Raw genomic sequence first — 18,560 nt, forward strand, 5'->3', positions numbered from 1 at the left:
TATTGAAAACATGTAATTAGCTTTGCTTCCCATGGAACGATCTCAAAAATGACAGTACAGAAATGTAAAGGAGGGGTGCTTGACCAGCTCATTTGGAAGAACATATGACTCTTGATCTTGGGGTTGTAAGTTCAAGCCCCACATTAGGTGTAGAGATTACTTAAAAATAATCTCTACTGGGGCGCCTGGGTGGCTTGGTCGGCTAAGCGGCCGACTTCAGCTCAGGTCATGATCTCGCAGTCCGTGAGTTCAAGCCCCGCGTCGGGCTCTGTGCTGACAGCTCAGAGCCTGGAGCCTGTTTCAGATTCTGTGTCTCCCTCTCTCTCTGCTCCTCCCCTGTTCATGCTTTGTCTCTCTCTGTCTCAAAAATAAATAAACATAAAAAAAAAAAAGAACTTTAAAAAAAATAAAATAAAATAATCTCTACTTAAAAATAACTTTTTAAAAAAGAAATATAATGAAAGAAAGTACATGGTCAAAGAGAATGGATGGCAAGATGATGGGAATCAAGACAATGGAAAGTGAATGGATGAGTGATACCTGCAGGTCAGAGAAAGTTCAAACCCAACTGCCTTCAGAGGGATGGCCAATGACAAGAAAGCAGGTGTGTTGCATGGACCCCCTACAAGGCTTTGGCTTTGAAGGCACCAAGTACCTCTAAAGGCAAGGATGGGGAATGGGTCTGGAAACAACCTGAGAGGCAAAAGCCTTCATGAGGAGCATTTACACCTCAGCCCTGTCCTTTCCCATACCACATGCAATCAAATGGCCAGTGTTCCTCTACCTCTCATGGTCAACAAGAGATATATTCCCTGGAGAAACTGAACTGACACGTTTTCAGGCCTGGAGACACCAGGTTCAATAAAGGGCAAAGTACTAAATGCATGAATGTTTACATACTGGACAGTCAGGCTCCAAGCCCTGTCTCAACCCCTCCCCGAAGGCTGGCATACAGGTGCTTTGGAGAAAATAAACAACACTAGAGAAAGACTTACCTATGATGACATTTCAGGGCTGCTAATAGAAAGACACAGCATCTGACAATTATTTCACTAAAAATTTTTAAGCTTTTCATTTTGAAATAGTCTGACTTACCAAAAAGTTGCAAATACAGTACATAGAGTTACCACAGAACCTTCATTCACCTTTCCCAAACGTTAATGTTTTACGTAACTACAGTAAAGTGATCAAAATTGGGAAATTAACACTGATACCATACTATTAATTAATATAGAGACCTTATTCAAACTTCACCAACTTTTCTTCTCTGGTCCGGGATCTAACCCAGGACCATGCATTGCACTTAGCTGTCATGTATCCTTAGACTCCTCCTATAATTTAGAACAAATGCTCATTATTTCTCTGTCTTAGATGACTTTGACATTTTTTAAAAGGATTGGTCAGCTACATTCCAGAATGTTTATTCTAAGTGCATCATATTAGGGAACACATGATATCAATATATCTCATTACTGGCTATGTTAACTTCAATCACTTGGTTAGGTGATATCTGCCAGGATTCTCCACTCCATTGTTTCTTTTCTAATTAATAACTATATTGTGGGGAACAAAATATCCTGTTTCCCACACACTTTAATTTGCTAATTTTATCATCCACTAATGTTCTTGATTATAACAATTATTACTGAGTTGTTTGCCAAATAGTGATTTTTTAAGATTTCCACCATTCCTTCTACAACTTTATTTTTGTTGTTGTTGCTGTTTTAATAACTTATTTTCATGTTAGCGAATATACAGTGTATACAGTGTAGTCTTGGCTTTGAGAGTAGATTCCTGTGATTCATCACTTACGTACAGCACCCAGTGCTCATCCCAACAAGTGCCCTCCTCAATGCCCATCTCCCATTTTCCCTGCCCCCTCCAACCTGCCACCCCCACCAACCCTCAGTTTGTCCTCTGTATTTAAGAGTCTGTCATGGTTTGCCTCCCTCTCTGTTTGTAACTTATTTTTCCTTCCCTTCCCCTATGGTCTTCTGTTAAGTTTCCCAAATTCCATATATGAGTGAAAACATTTGACATCTGTCTTTTTCTAACTGACTTCTTTCACTTAGCATAATACCCTCCAGTTCCATCCACAATGTTGCAAATGGCAAGATTTTGTTCTTTTGTATATATATGTGTATATATATATATATATATATATATACACACACACACACACACACACACACACACACACCACATCTTATTTATCCATTCATCAGTTGATGGGCATTTGGGCTCTACCCATAATTTGGCAATTGTTGATAGCACTGCTATAAACATTGGGGTGCATGTGCCCCTATGAATCAGCACTCCTGTATCCTTCTACATTTTTAATTGAAATTCTGTAGTTAGAGCTTTATCTTCTCCCCTAACAATTTATTTATCTACTAAATCATTTATTTATATCAGCATAGACTCACAGATATTTATCTTATTCTATTCTATCTTATCTTTTTTTTAGATGGAAGTATAGTTGCTACGCAATGTTATATTAATTTCAGGTATACAACATAGTGATTCATCAAGTTTATAGGTTATGCTATGCTTACCACAAGGGTAGCTACCATCTTCTACCTTACCTTATTCTACTCTTATTACTTATTTCATTGCTCAAATTGTCCCAGATTTGGCCAGAGAAAGCTGTTTTTAGTTGGCTCCTCTGTCCTTTCAACATGTCCCCACCATTTTTGGAGCACTTTCTCACTTTCTGACACCATAAGATTTCCATGCTTATCCCATCCTTTTTCTAATTTAACCTAGAATGAGCCATTTCTCCAAGGAATGGCAGTTGCTTTTACTAGAGAATGATATATAAAAACAAGGGTGGGCCCTATGTGTGATTATTGCTATTGGGTTGCATCTGTTTTAGACCCTCTCAGAAGACAGAGCTAGAGAATAAGTGCATGGGCTCATAAACACACACACACATCTATATTCTGTAGTTGTATTAAAAATAGAGACTCAAGGGGCGCCTGGGTGGCGCAGTCGGTTAAGCGTCCGACTTCAGCCAGGTCACGATCTCGCGGTCTGTGAGTTCGAGCCCCGCGTCAGGCTCTGGGCTGATGGCTCGGAGCCTGGAGCCTGTTTCCGATTCTGTGTCTCCCTCTCTCTGCCCCTCCCCCGTTCATGCTCTGTCTCTCTCTGTCCCAAAAATAAATAAAAAACGTTGAAAAAAAAAAATTTATAAAAAAAAAAAAATAGAGACTCAAATCTTAGATTAAGATTGACATACACTAAAGTCTGCTTCCAGGAGGAAGGATGGAGAAGCAGAATACAACAATGGCTCAACTCCTCAGCCTTCTCAATTCCATGAAGTTGTAAATGTTCTTTCATATACCTTCACATGAAACAATTATGCAAAAATAGATTAGTAACATGAGCAAGCTGCCAAGGGTTTCTTCCTGAAAGCTATTTTTCTTTATAGTTTCTATTTACACTATTTACATAGTTTACAGAATATTTACATGGGTTCAAAATTCCTTCCCATAAAATACTTATTAATTACAAGGCGAAAGGCAAGCTTTACAGAGAAGCCTGGAAGATACATCCTTCATCAAATAATCAAAGATAACATCACCAGTAATAGGACAAGTCAAAATCATGCAGTGGATATAGTAAGAAGCACCAGTACCCCTCTGTGATATTCCTACCAACGATGCAAGACCAGACTACTCAAGAGGAAACATCAGACAAACCCAAGTTGGGGGAAAGTCTACAAAGTAACTGAACTGTACTATTCAAAAGTATCAAGGTCACAAAGGAAAGACTGAGAAATTGTTCTAGATTGAGAGGCTCTAAAGAGAAACACATAAATGCAATATGTGAATCCAAGTTGGATCTTTTTGCTATCAAGGGTCTTCTTAATGAAACTGGAAAATCTTGACTGAGGTTTGAGAATTAGATGGTAAAAATGTACCAATGTTAATTTTTCTGAGTTTTATTGTAGTATTGTGGTTATGTGGGAGAATATCCTTTTTTGTGGGAAATACCCACTAAAGCATTTGGAGTTCATGGAATTATGTCCACAGTTTGCTTTCAAGTGCTTTAGGAAAAGAACAGTTCTTTCTAGTATATCTGCAATTTTTTTATGGTTGAGATTTGCTTTAATTTTTAAAATTAAGTAAGTAACCAAGAGAAAAATCATGAGAGAAAAGATTTTTGAAAAGTTATACGTTTAGCCCAGGAAATCCAACATCCAAATACTACAAGCTCCAGAAAGACTAAACAGAGTAAACAGAGGGGGACAAAATTATCAAAGAAGTGTAATAGGAGAAAATGTCTGAGGTGTTTTCCTACAGGATACCATTTCTCAGATTAAAGGCCCCACCAAGCACTTAGTACAATAAATGGAAAAAACCAAGGCATATCATCATGAGATTTTAGACATAAAAGAAGATGCAAAGAATTTCTGGGAGTGGGGGGGAGAAGTCACATACTCTTTACGAAGCCATTTTTGAAAAGTAGAGCATTCCCCTTTGCCAAGCCGCAAATCAATAAAATTCTTTTTATAAGACAGTGAATGAAATGTTCAGAGCTAGAAGAGACACACATCAGTCAAAAGGGGCTTTTCAACAAAATTCTTCCATTTTCTACTCAAGATAATGTTAAATTATAATCAGAAAATACTCAAACTAGTTTCTCAGCCCTTTCCTTTAATGAGATTGCCTCTTGAATGGTGCCAAATGTTAGAGCAGAGATTTGAGACCCACCTGCTGCTTGTCCTGGCAAGGCTGAATGAAAGAGGGTAAGGCCATCCTACATAGAACATAAGAGGATACAGCAAATAAAGGTCCAAGGATAAGGTGCGTGGACATCAGTTGCTCACTGCTGCTCTCCTGGAGGTGAACAGCCTCGTTCATTTCCACCCAAAGATGTCTAACAGGGATGCCATCCAATCACAACTTGTTCTTAGCACAACATGCCCAACATACACGGCAGCTCTGGGCATTTGGCCTAACCTGGTCTTCAGCTGGTATGCTGAACCAGAAGCAGGTCAGGTGGCCCTTCTGGCTTCTTCCCTGAGACTTACATCCTGACTGAAGCCTCAAATTCTGGCTGCTCTGCTGGTGAGAAGAAGCACAAGACACACAAGAAAAGAGGGCATTTCTCTCTCAGGCTTTGGACAGCTGGTCCAAGCCTGTTCATGCTTTCCTCTTGCCTCCTGCCCCACTTTTGTTCCTGCTTGCAGTACATGAGCAGGGGGCTGGCCTTCCAACCAAGAGGTTGTCCCAGGCCCACAGCTTCTGGAAAGAAGGTCATAGGAACTTTCTCTTAAATTAATCCAGCGGGGAGGAAGAAGATGACAGCAGGAATAAGGGAGCCCAAAAGTATAACTAAGGAAAATATTACAAAAGAAGGACAATTCCCTAGAAAACAGAATTTTTAACTTCTTTCCTTCTCCCCCAAATCCTACCCACTCTTTAAGCCAAATCAGTGGTCCTCAAGCCAGTCAAAACCAGGGTGTAGGACTGACTGTGGAGACTTTGCCTTCCCTAGAGGCTGGAATGTGATGCCACAGCCATCAAGAGCCAAGCTATGCATTGGTGGCCATCGGAGGAACTGAATGGTGCCAAGTAGAACACAGAGGCCACCAGCAACTGTGTCAGGGAAGAGAGACACTTGGGGTCCCAGCAGTCCCATTGTCTGAGAACTCATTGTCAAACATGGTTTCTGTTATCATTCTAATTGTTACACTTTTTGAATGTCCTTCTTAAAGTTAGTGTGGCCCGGGGAAGCAGAGGTTACAATGCAGAAGGCTCCGGACACATCAGTCCCATCTGGATGACAATCTTTTGAGACACAGCCCCCGTAGCTTCCCATTGCCATGAGAAGTGCATAAGACTTGTCAACAGCGTGTCAGTCCCTTTGGACAGCTCCAGGGTCTTCTCCTCATCATTGTGACACAGAACATCCATTAAATTTATCTGTACACCAAGAGAATTTAGACTCAGCATTCATAAAGCCTCTGCTCTTTCTATCTGCCCTCAAGCAATCCGCATCATTGAAAAGAAATCATTCCTGATTCCAGCAAGTAGATTTTGAAATTTTCTATCCATCTTCAGTTATTGTTAACCATTCTCCTTCTTGCCCTGTGACCTGACTGGGAGCAGCCTTGAGGGCCCACACCCCCATATAACCCATCAGCCATCAGGAATGCATTAAGTTTTGTCTTGAGCTAATTTCAGCTCAAATTTGAGAGCCTTTGGTATCTTAGAAAGTTCTGAGTCACTTGTCAGGAGTCTCAAGTTTAGGCTCCCATTGCAGAGACATTACTGCTTCCTTAGTTACAATAAAACTCTTCCAATTGGCCAGTGTCTAATTAGGCACTAATTAGAGTGAATTCTCACCTACCAAGTATAGGACTCAGTCAGGTCTCCTTCCTTCCCTGTGCCTGTGAGCTATGGAGCCAGACTGCCCATTCAAATCTTGACTCTGCTACTTCTTAGCTCTCCCTTTGAACAAACCTCTGAGCAAATGCCTCAGTTTCCACATCTGAGAGATGTAAGTAATAATGGTTTATTACCTGTGATGTTATTGTGAGGAGTAAATGAGTTACTATATGCAGAACAGATAGCACACTATGTGGCATCATTAAGTATTCTATAAATAATAGCTGCTATTACTATTATTACATAGCTTTGGCCCAATTTGGGAAAAAGTGTTCATCTCAAAGTGCTATATGAGTACTTACATCATCCCTAAAAGACAATAAAAAGAAATCACATTACCCCCCAAAACCAGAACAATAGCTTACTTTCCAATATGGATACTTTGTAAGCAAGTTATTTTGATAAACCACTGCCACAGTGCTTACGGGCCTTTAAGCCCAGTGAAGCTTCTGAGTTAACTGTAACATTCAGAAACAAAGACATTTCTTCACTTCTCTAGACCTGTTTCTCCAATTCCATACCCTCTCTGACATCTCCATCTGAGTTTAGCCTCCAGGGAAACAAGCTTAGTCTGACCTGGTCAGAGCTGATGGCAGGAAACAGCCCTGATGTGCAGGAAGAATCACATGGGGTTTTAGTCCCGGATGCTGGTATATCCGTCCCTAGAAGACTAAGTCCAATCCCATCTAAGCTCCCCTTGGTGCTGCTGGATGTTTGCAGCTCTTAAAGGGACAGTTGGTTACAAAGGAGCTTCTGACTGAATGTGAGGTTCTTTGTGGCCTTGGTTTCCAGGGGTTTGGGAACAAGTGGCGAGAAGCAGAATTAGGCTTTATTCTCAAAGAAAGGATTAACTTCAGATCCAGTTTTAGCACTGGTTTGAGACAGGGCTAGCTTCACTGTCCTGCTAAACCAGGATGAGAGGGATCAAGAAAATGGCGCTCTAGGAAGGCTAATCTTCCATTTCTGTGCAAGGTGGACTAGAGAACATAGATCCAAAGATGGGGAAATGGTCCAGGAGGGAGACAAAGAGGACTGGGCCAGGTAACATCAGCCATAAGCATGTAAAGGAAAGAATGGTTTTCAGTCCATTCAGTCTTCTATAACAAAATACCACAGACTTGGTAGCTTATAAACAAGAAACATTTATTGCTCACAGTACTGGAGGCAGGAAGTCCATTACTCTGCATACTGACGATGTGTAGCTTTGTGTGTCACATAGGAGGCCACAGATGTGCTACCAGGTGAATAATTCGGATGCTGGTGCTTGCTCAAAAGAGTCAAATAAAGTTTAATTTAAACACAAAATAAGTGTAGTTGACACTTTATAATACTGAAACAGGTTCCCTTGTTTGTGAGCTCTCTAAGCCTTTCCATACTCTCTCTGTCTCTTCTCTTTCTGGTCATTTTCCAGTTTATTTATTTTCCTCTTCTGTTTGAAGAACATAAGACAAAATTACCAAGAGGAAGATGTTTGCTTTTGGGAGAGGGCTGAGGTCTTCGCTAGGTTAGACATTTGGTGAATCCATTGGCTCTGTGTTCTTCATTAGGGTTGGATAAATGAGAATTGGCTTCAGGCAGGGGTGGAAGAGGGAAGCTATCAGAGTACCTGGTGAGAAATTGAATTCAGAGAGAGGGAACGAAGTGGAATATGTTCCTTTCAGTCCCATTGATCTTTCTTTCCATCAAAGCATCTCCTGCAGGCTTCAGTTAAGGATATAGAATTATAGGAATTAGATATGTTACCCTATCTACAATGATGGCAGGATCATTTGTCAATGAAAAAAATTCAATTGGAGAGTTTCTGGAACACTCTTTATGCTTGACTTGTTTTTGAGACCTTTTTAATTGGATTTGAGTCTTTTGTTTCTTTGGACAAAGTCATTAACCCCTGTTTCACTGGGCTGAAAGAAGAAATGAAAGATAGTTGACCGTCTAGGAGCCCTGACATACATAGATGCTGAATCTGGGTCAAGGTCTTGAGACTATTTGTGAGATCACAAACCATAGCATGTTCCACTAATCCTCCTGTCCTAAGTCTTTTGTGGAGAGTGGTTGGCAACACCTTGAAGTCCTTGTGACAAATGGGACTTAACGCAGAAATCACTAAATCTGCACAGGGCAAGGCAGTACTAGTCCTTCCGTCTTGCCTCACTTCTTCCTGGCCCACATCCCCTACTGCCATTGCCATGGTAACCAGCTTTGCACAGGGATAAGCTGAGAGCATTGTGCCTCAGTTGTGCTGTGTCTCTGGGTTTCTTGGACACAACAGCATGCAGTCCAGCCAGGATCTGCAAGGAAGTTAACTCACAGCGCAATACCGAAGTACTCGATGGATGTTCCTCCCTTCTGTCACTTAAACAGACAATTCTGGGCACATTCTGCATGACTCCTCAGAGCAGCCCAGTGGGGCTGAGTCCCAGTAGCCTGCAGGAGTGACTCAGTCAAGAACACCACCTCTAGTGCCCTTCCCACCTTCTCTGTTGCAAGCTTTCCAGTCTCCACCCCTGTGCCCCAGAAATCATTTCCCCAAATTGGCTGCCCACACTAAAGGTCTTGACTCAGGCTTTCTCTGAGAAAACGCAGGCTAAAACATACACCTGGGGGAGGTGGAGGAGGAGCTGCAGACAACCACAGAGAGGAATATGCAGGTAAATAGAGACTGCAAAAAATCACAAAGGAGAAAGGTCAGAGGAGAGAAGCTTCATATTCCAAGACCAATCAAATCCTAGGACACTTTCTGGCTCAGAGAGGCAGCATTGAGTTTGAAGTGGGAAGGAGAGGCCAGTGAGGAATGTGGGTGGGGAGGGAAAACCGTCCAGAAAACCGTTACAATCCACACCACTCACCACCCCTACCTTCCCTCCACCCAGAATGCACAGCCATATCTCCAAGCATCTCTGCTGCAGAAAGGACCACACATGGCAGAGCCGAGGACCCCTCCAGGGTAAGGCATCCTCCTAGAAGAGGCAGTCTGAAGGGCCAGGGCATAGATGTGGATGGGCTGAGCCACCCACTTCAGGGAGAACTGAAATCCAAGCTTGGGAGACAAGGCCAGCTTCCAGGGGCAGGAGCAGAGTCATAAATAAGAGACCAAGTCAGGGATTCTAGGCCAAGCAGAAACAGGAGTAGAATGGGAACAGGAGGGAAATATCTGTGCACCAGCAGGGACAACTCCTATCTATGACTCTCCTTGGCTGCATGTGACTCCCTCAAGGGTACAGAGAAGGATGGCTCAGGGTCAGTGACACAAAGGAAAAGCAGTCAGTCTTGCCAGGGTGGTAAGGACTGATAACAGCTCAGTGCACTGTTCCAAAGGTATTTGCACCTTAATGCAGTATCCCTTGAAGACCTTTTATCCAACCAATATTTATTGAGTACCTATCATGTGCTGGGTGCTGTTGTAGGCACAACAGCGAACAGAACTAATGGAGCACAGTCTCGTAGGGGAGACATGATGACTTAGTGTAAATAAATGATGCTGAAAGAATTCCAAGCAGAGGCAGGAACATGGCGGGGGGAGGGGGGGGTGCTGTCCTGGTGTCCCTCAAACCATACCCCAACAATCACTGTTTAGCTACTGGTAAAACTGGCCCAACTTTAAGCCCTGTAAATAGAAACTAAACCTACAGCATCACTGAATCATCATGATGAAAAGTGAAGTGTCTCAGAAATAGCACAAGGGGAGGGGTGGGTCCTGAGACAGGATGACAAAAGTAGGCCCACCCATGAGCTAACAGAGAGTAGGTGTTAGTCAGAGTCCAAAGGCCTACTCATGAAGTCTGCACCTGGCCCTCCCTGTGGTTGAAGGGGAGTTCCTTTGACATGGATGAGTCAGGATTCACAGATAAGGAGACTCTGGTGAGCCTTATTCCCTTTGGTTCAGGTTAAGCTCCTTTCCCTACACCATGAGTCTTCACCTATGGCAGGCGTAGGTGGGAGGAAATGAGGAGAAGTAGGTACAGCCTCAGAATGCGCCCCCAGAATTCTGCTGAGGCTCCAAGCCCAATCCCTCCTTTGGGACAGGTCAGTCCCTGCCTTCCCTGTGTCTTCTTGGCTCTAGCATTGACACCCATCCTGCATATTTGGTCTCATTTTTCCTAAGTCACACAGTGCATAGGCTCTATAGAGGGCTCTGTGCTTACCCTGGTCACAGAGTGGCTGTATTCGCTTGCTGCCCTGAGCCGGTGTCCCAGGGATGAGTGCCAGGTGACCCCTGAACTATAGCCTTTCCCTCAGCCTCCTCCATGTTTACCTGCTCCCTAATCTGGTCTTGTTTCTAGTTGCTCTGGTTCCAGCAACCAGCTCCCTTAGCTGCATGAGGAAAACTTACCTGTCCCCTGTTTTTCATTACCCCCCTGGAGTCCTTTTCCAAAGAGAGGAATCACTCGTAACCACAATGCTGCCACTGCAGACGCCAGGTACCATTCAAGGTACCTGGCTACTCCTGATGCCACACCTCATCCCTCAAAGTCACTCTGAGTGAGCAGCCTGAGTGGCTAGGCTAGTTCAGATGATGTCGTTTCAGTGACCTTTTCCTGGCTCTTCCTTCTGCTCAGCTCATTCCCAGCCTGACTCATGCTGAGCAGCATGGATTTAGATAGCAATGACACTTCTGGCCAGGAAACAAATATATTTATTTGTATATTATATACACACATATATATAATATGAGATATAGATATAAACAAGTGAAACCTTTTCCTAATATAGAGATCGAAGGCTTTGCAATGGTTTTAAATTACCCTATTTTCCATAGCAAAGTTACACACACACACACACACACACACACACACACACACACACACACCATATCCTAAATATAAGTTCAGAGGGTGTGAAACTGCATCTCATTTACTATATAATGAAACACTTTAATGATACTCTTAGAAATAATGTGTTTTCTCTGAACCACTTTTCTTTTTAGTATGTAATGTACGTTATCACCACAATTTTCATCTGTTTTTCAGAAATACTCTGCAAACTCCATTCTTCTTGTTGTGAAACGAAACCCAAAGAGGAGGGATTCCTGTCTACATTGTTAACAAGTATTTTGAGATTTCTTCAGAAATGCGTAACTCCACAGAACTGAGCATACAGACCTACAACAAGATGTTGAAAAGGTGTCACATCAGTAAGGATGCCTTCCAGGCTTTAAATGGGCAGGGGTTCCCACCCTCAGAAATCTTTGCTTTGCTGGTTATCTGAGACCAAAAAAGTTACAAAGGCAAAACCATTAACAAAGCAAACAACCAGCAAGTAATTTTTACATTGATCAGGACTTGCCTTTCAGTTGAAGTGACCAAAATACAACTCAAAATAACTCAAGCAGAGAAAACCTGGGGAGAGTGGACAGTGGGGGATCAGGTTCCAACACACCCAAGTTTAGGAACTCACCGGGAAGTTCTCTCCCTCAGCTCTACTTCTTTCAGTGTGATAGCTTCATTCTCTCTGACTAAAGAAAAATCTTAGTTGTAGGAAATTCTAACCATAACCCCAATACATTCCAAAAAGCCCAGACAATGACTCTGCGTGGTCCTGCTTCAGACACATGCCCACACATGTCCAATAACTTTGACCTGAGGGTGGGGCACTGATTGACCAGACTTGGGTCACATGCCCACGCCCATGGCTCAATGGAGCAGAGCATCATGAATAATTGTCCCACCAGCATCACACAATATAGAAAAATGGGCGTTTCCCTAAGGAAAAGGAGCGTTGGACAATAGATACCTACTTCAAAATTTAATGAGTTGGTTTCCCTCAACTTAGACTTAACCTCTTAACAGTTTCTCCTGGTCTCATAAAAGTGGAAAAGAGAATTTATCTATATTCATCTATATATACAGACAGAAGAATGAAAAGAGACCCAGAGAATGCTCAAAAATCTACCAGTTGGCATTACACAGAGAAATCTCTGCTTCTGGAGAATGAGCCAGGTCAGAGGTGATGGATTCAAGCAGGAAAACTCATGTCCTGCAGGACCATTCAGGGGCAAGTGGAAGAAGTGTTTGTCAACACTGTGAAACCACAGCAGAGTCAGGCAGAGTTCAGGGGGAAAGTTGTCATTACCACCCCACCGTGACCAATCCAATGCAAACAACTACCTCACGCAGCCCAGCATGACCACATCTACCCACCTCCACTGAGCACTTTGAGCCCAGCACAAGTCTGTAGCTCCCTTGGCCCATCTTCTTCCCATTCTCCGCTAACCAGGATTTAACTATCCTTTTGGATTCTGCTTTCTTGCTTCTGTTCCACCAGGCTTGGATTTCATAATTTGGCTGACACTTGCAAAAATAGTTTTAAGGAAACTTCCCACCCTACTAAAGTAATTATGTGCTTCTAGCTCCTTCTTAAACTCCCCAAATTCTTGTTCTGGAAAAACAGAACTTAATCACCATTTCCAGTCTTATCCCTACTATTTTCTTCATAAATACTTCTTTCAAAGCACTACACTGTAAATTATGGTTCTTCAACTAGTTTTTTACATCTTAGTCTTTGGGCTTTTGCCTGTGTTATTCTTGTTTCTTGGTGGTTATTTCTCCATCAAAATTCCAGTCATTCTTCAAATTTACCTCAAAAACAACTTTCCTCATGGAGACTCCTACTGCTCCCTCAGTGGGAAATGATTGCCATCACTGGTATTAGAATCTGGTGTTGGAATCAAGCTATTTTAAATAGCTTTCAAGTATGAGATTCTTCTACTTGTCTGATACTCTGTCACCACTTTTTGAAAGTGATTTCATTAAACTCTGGCCAGAAAAATCAAAACATGGTCTGGGTCTAAAGAAACTATTACTTTTTGGATTTTTTTGTGAGAATTTAGGATTTAGAGGGGACTGTGAATGTGCCATGCAAAATATGAGCCTTCGTCTCATGAGCTTAGGGTAGCAAATTTATGTGAATCTATGAATCTCAGAACATATAAAATGCATGAGGATCTGATACTACAAGGGTTCCTCATTTGAAATTTGGAGATTTTGCTATCAGACTTCATAAACTACAGTACCTACTGATAACTACCTTCATTAGAAGTTTAGCCAGAAAAAGACATAAACTATGTTCCAAGGGAATCCAATATACAAATAAGTTCCTAGAAATTATAAGTCTTGTGATAGAGCAAGCACACTAGCAGCCAGAGCTTATGAAACATGTAAACAGCTTCTAAAATATGCTTCTCCTTTATAAAATTGCCCTAACTTAACATAGATTCATTTTAGAAATTGTCTCTACACCAGAACTTCCTACTTGTTAGTATTCTGTTCTTTATCACAGCAAGCCATTCCAGAGATTTCCCTGTTGGGCACTTTAGATTTATAGATATCTTTTAAAAACATATTTCAAAAAACTCCAGTAATTTCCCCTTGCAATCAGATTTCTAAAAGTTGTTCTTGCCTAGTTTTCACCTTGTCACCCACTGCAGTCTGGCTGCTGGTCTCACACCTAAAAACCTCTCATCAAGTTTATAAACACCACCTGCTGAAAAACCTAATGAGAAACGTTGGGGTCCTCTGTTACTTCACTCTGCTGTGGTGTTGACATTGGGGGACATTTTCTTGCTTTCAAAATGTATCCCCTAGAGCTCGGTCTTTGCCTCTCTTTCCTCTACATTCTCCAGAGGAGCCTTGACTGCCAATGAATTCAACTCCCCACTGAACATCTTCACCTTAACACCCACCTCACTGATCCTCCCCCAAGTTTCTCGTCTTAGGAATGGCACCACCTCATCTGCCCTGTTGTTGGGAGTCGTTCAAGTTTCTTCTTCTCTCAGCCCTCACATCGGATCAGCTCTTACTAGTTCTGCCTCCGCAAATCCCTCAGTTGGTTGCCTCTCTCCTGGCCTTTGCTGGTGCCTCAGCACACTCATCATTGTCTCTCGCCAGTGCCTGGGAGCCTTCTGGTTGGTCTCTCTGCTTCTATTTCTTTCCTTCTCCTCTTATCCTCCCAATGCTGCCCGGTGATCTGAGAGCATTTTTGTGTCACCCCTGATCAGAATCACTCAATGACTTTAAATTCCCCACAGGACAGATCTCAAACCCCATCATGGTATATAAATGGTTCCCTGTTTCCCTGCCCTTTCTCCTCCCCAGCCTCTCCCCCACCATACTCTCTGACCATGACATTCCAAACCACAACTGGTGTCGCAAATACACCACCTCCCGCATGCCTCTTTGCTCTCACCTATGTTGTCTTCTTTGTCTGGAATGCCCTCACTTGGCTGGTCTTCCTGGCAATCCACTGCTTCCTCTTCAAGTCTTGACCCACATGCTACCTTCTCTGAAACATTTCTGACTCCCTGGACAGTATTAGGTTCTCTTTCACCTCTGTTTTCACTGTATTCAATACATGATGACACTAATTTTCATTCAATATACATTGAATAATCAATCAATCAATAAACTTTACTGAGCGCATATAATGTATGAGGCATCATTAAAGCACTTTTACAATTTAAATGATCACATAATAAAATATTTTAAAATTTAAAAGAATCCTATTTTATAGGAATAATATTTATTCCTATTTATAATGAGGAAACTGAGGTACACAGTGATTAAAAAACTCACCCAAGCTCACCTGAGTAGTGACCATGTCAAGATATGAAGCCGGTAGCCTGTGCTCAAGAATATTTGCATTCTCCGGCCTTCATTAGACCAATCACATTCTTAGATGGCAACCATTCCTTGGCATGTACGTGTTTCCTGTCAATGCCTTTATTATCTTTGTTTTCTCAGGAACTACACAAGTCCAGGCACACAGGACTTGATGCGTGTTTGGTAAAGGAATGCATGAATGAATATGTGACTGACTGAATGAAAGAAGAAGTGAGACAAGTGTCCACAGTACCTCTTCTGGGCATTTCTAATTAGTGCCTCCCAAGTGTCTGATCTGTTCTTTCTTCAGCATGAGTGTATCCTGCAAAACCTGATAGTACATTCAGTGCAAACAGCCTTTAATGAATAGCAAGAGGCAAAAATCATTAATCAAGCCCTACCTGCACAAGAATCAGCTGTGGAGAGTTCTGCTGAGATATGTCACAGCCACTGCAGCTCAAGTGTACAAAACAGTGACCACACAGATCAGAGGCAGCAGCAGACACATCTTCCAGGGACAAGAGTGGACCGAGCTGAAAGACTCACAGTGTGGGCATTTGGCTTGGGGTTTTGTTGTTTTCTCCTTTGCGTGTTGTTGTTGTTGTTGTTGTTGTTGTTTACCCTAGAGAAGAATGGAGAAAAGAGGACATCCAGGGAAGAGTTCATTTGTACAGTTCTCAGCTTTGCTGATTCTACTTCAGGTTCTTTCTATAGGAGCTCCATACCCTTTTCCCCTACCTGCCTCATTCCTGCCCTGCAGAAAGCCCTAGAGCACACTAGAAATGAGGTCACCGGGGCTTGATCCTTTCTCCAGGGTTTTGGCTAATGGTTATGGTTAATGGTTACCAAAACCACCCAGGGTTTTAAAGCTGACTACAGTCTTAAAAGTTGTCCAAGCACATGAAATTGTATGTCTAAACAGTTACACACCGAAACTCCAGAGCCCAGCTATGAATCTCAGTGCCACTGCTTACTAATTCTGTGTGCAAGCTTTTTAGACTCCTGATGCCCCAGTTCCCAAATCTGTAAAATATAGATGTCATAGTACATGTTTCATAGGTGGTTGAGGGATTAGAACAATATGATAGATATAAAATGCTTAGATAATTGCCTGACACATAATAAGTGCTCAATAAATTCTCATTTTTATGATTATCATTAATAATAAGTACTGAGTCCTTAGGGAGTCGTGTATCCAGTGTTGTGGGGAGATACAAAAAAAAAATGAAGAGGGGCGCCTGGATGGCTCAGTCGGTTGAGCGACTGACTTCGGTTCAGGTCATGATCCACGGTCTGTGAGTTTGAGCCCCACATCCGGCTCTGTGCTGGCTGCTCAGAGCCTGGAACCTGCTTAGGATTCTGTGTCTCCCTCTCGCTCTGCTCCTCCCCTGCTCATGCTCTGTCTCTGTCTCTCTCTCTCTCTCTCTCTCTCTCTCTGTCAAAAATAAATAAACATTAAAAAATTCAAAAAAAAAAAATGAAGGGACCACAGGAGTTCATTTTTGTCCCCACAAAAGGGGGAACAAGAACAAGAGTTAGTGAACAAAAAAGAAGACAAAACATAAAAGCAAGAACTTTCCCAAGGCTATAGAAGCAAACGACATTTCTGCCAGCAGGAACATTATATTTTTTTCAGTAGCTTAGCACATACTTAGAATACAACTCTCTTCAAGGGAACTCAGAAAACTTGGGAGACATTTTTCACTCATCTTTGGCAAAGTTACTTTTGGATCTATTGCAGTTCCTCAAGTTTGGCACTGTTGACATTTTTGGCAAGATAATTCTTTGTTGTGGGGGCTGTTCTGTGGATTGCAGAATGTTGGGGTTTTTTTAATTTTTTTTTAACGTTTATTTATTTTTAAGACAGAGAGAGACAGCGCATGAACGGGGGAGGGGCAGAGAGAGAGGGAGACACAGAATCAGAAGCAGGCTCCAGGCTCTGAGCCTCAGCCCAGAGCCCGACGCGGGGCTCGAACTCACGGACCGTGAGATCGTGACCTGAGCTGAAGTCAGACGCTTAACTGACTGAGCCACCCAGGCGCCCCGAATGGCAGAATGTTTAGAGGCATCCCTGACTTCTCTCCACTAGATGCCAAGAGCACTTCACCCTGCAGTGTGACAACTATAAATATCTCTGGGTAATTGCAAATGACACCCAGGTGACACTGCAGCTGGGGTTCGCACCCCAGGTGAGAACCACTGGTCGATTAGGATTTTAGGAACAATACCCAGTGTGAGTTTGCTATAGCAATAGGGTCCCATTTCACTACCCTCGACAGGAGACATTGGTCTTACCATTTCATCTTGCCCAGGCTACCTTTCTTTGTTGATAGAATCAAGTTATGGACAGCCTCTCAGGGTTGGGTAGGGATAGGGATTAACCAGATTTTGTTCGTGAGGCCACTTTAACCATAAACCATCATTCCATGTAAAAAAACATCATTTTAATCACCCAGAGGACTATTGTTCCACTGTGATTGTGTCTCTGTGTGGACAAGTAAATTCAAATCAAAATATTGTCACATTACAGTCTAAGATTTCAAACACAGATTATTCTGAAGTTAATTCATAAATAGTTACCTAGGGCCTCCTCAATGGTAGGCACCATGCTGTGCCTTCTAGAGAACTATAGATGGATTAGGCACAGACTTTCCCTCAGGGTGCTTTGATCAGCAAGTATGTTCTCTGTTCTATCATCACCCGTGCCCAGGATTGGACAAATCCACCCTTCAATGTTCACAGCACCAAAAAAGATAAAATTTGAGTTGCAAGGTCCTATCTAGTTCTACTGCCCTGTGCGATTATCTGGCATTGGGATTTCATGGGGACTCTAACTTAGACCTTAAAAATCTCTCAGAGAACAGGAAATGAATATTTATTGAGTCTGTATCATGTTCCAGATTCTTCTCAGGTTCATTCAGGACTGTGAGAAAAGTATTATTGCCCTGTTTTTTACTGATGAGGACATTGTATATCATAAAGAAGAAAGTCATTTTCCCAGTGTCACAAGATAAGTGGTAAAATTGGAACTTGAACCAACCACATTGATCTTAATTCAAAGCTTTTGTTACCACACCATACAAACAGAAGTATATTTGGAAATGACACCATAGATAGTAGGACAAGGTGCATGCATTTCTCAGACCATCTATCCTAGGGATGTGGATGTCAGAGGAAGACATTCTGCTCTCCCGTCTAGTTAAATGGCTTTCACAGTGGCCTGCAATTCCTCTGTTGAAGAAATATCTTCTAGGCTGAGCCAGTAGAATCTGGATACAGAGTATCCAAAAGAAGCAATAACAATGGATGTTCCAATCTGTGGCTTCTTAGAGCCCAGTTCAGCCCAGTCTGCATACAGGGCATGAGGAATACAGCATCTCTCTAAAGCCAGCTCTCCAGAAATCAATCAGGTGAGAACAAACCAGTACAGCCAATGCAAAGGCATGGAGTGGAAGACATGTTGGCCACAAGGCCAGACCCATAGGAATCATGCTCATGTCACCCTTGACAAGTAACAATAGTGTTATGATTGTGCAACACTGTAATTTCTATTACAATACATGATATGCTT

At 42.3% G+C, this 18,560-nt stretch overlaps 1 long non-coding RNA gene across 2 annotated transcripts in view; it reads right to left on the reverse strand.

Annotated features, from left to right (window-relative positions):
* LOC131517366 (uncharacterized) overlaps positions 1–18,560 on the reverse strand; it is a 92,146-nt gene that overhangs the window by 37,519 nt on the left and 36,067 nt on the right. For both annotated transcript variants that reach the window (XR_009264557.1, XR_009264556.1), the window contains exons 2-3: positions 14,973–15,611; positions 14,577–14,728 (exon numbers count right to left, since the gene is read on the reverse strand). This is a non-coding gene — a long non-coding RNA (uncharacterized LOC131517366). The remainder of the gene's footprint in view (positions 1–14,576; positions 14,729–14,972; positions 15,612–18,560) is intronic.

This window comes from Neofelis nebulosa, chromosome 7 (assembly GCF_028018385.1).
Source record: "Neofelis nebulosa isolate mNeoNeb1 chromosome 7, mNeoNeb1.pri, whole genome shotgun sequence".
NCBI classification, from domain to species: domain Eukaryota; kingdom Metazoa; phylum Chordata; class Mammalia; order Carnivora; family Felidae; genus Neofelis; species Neofelis nebulosa.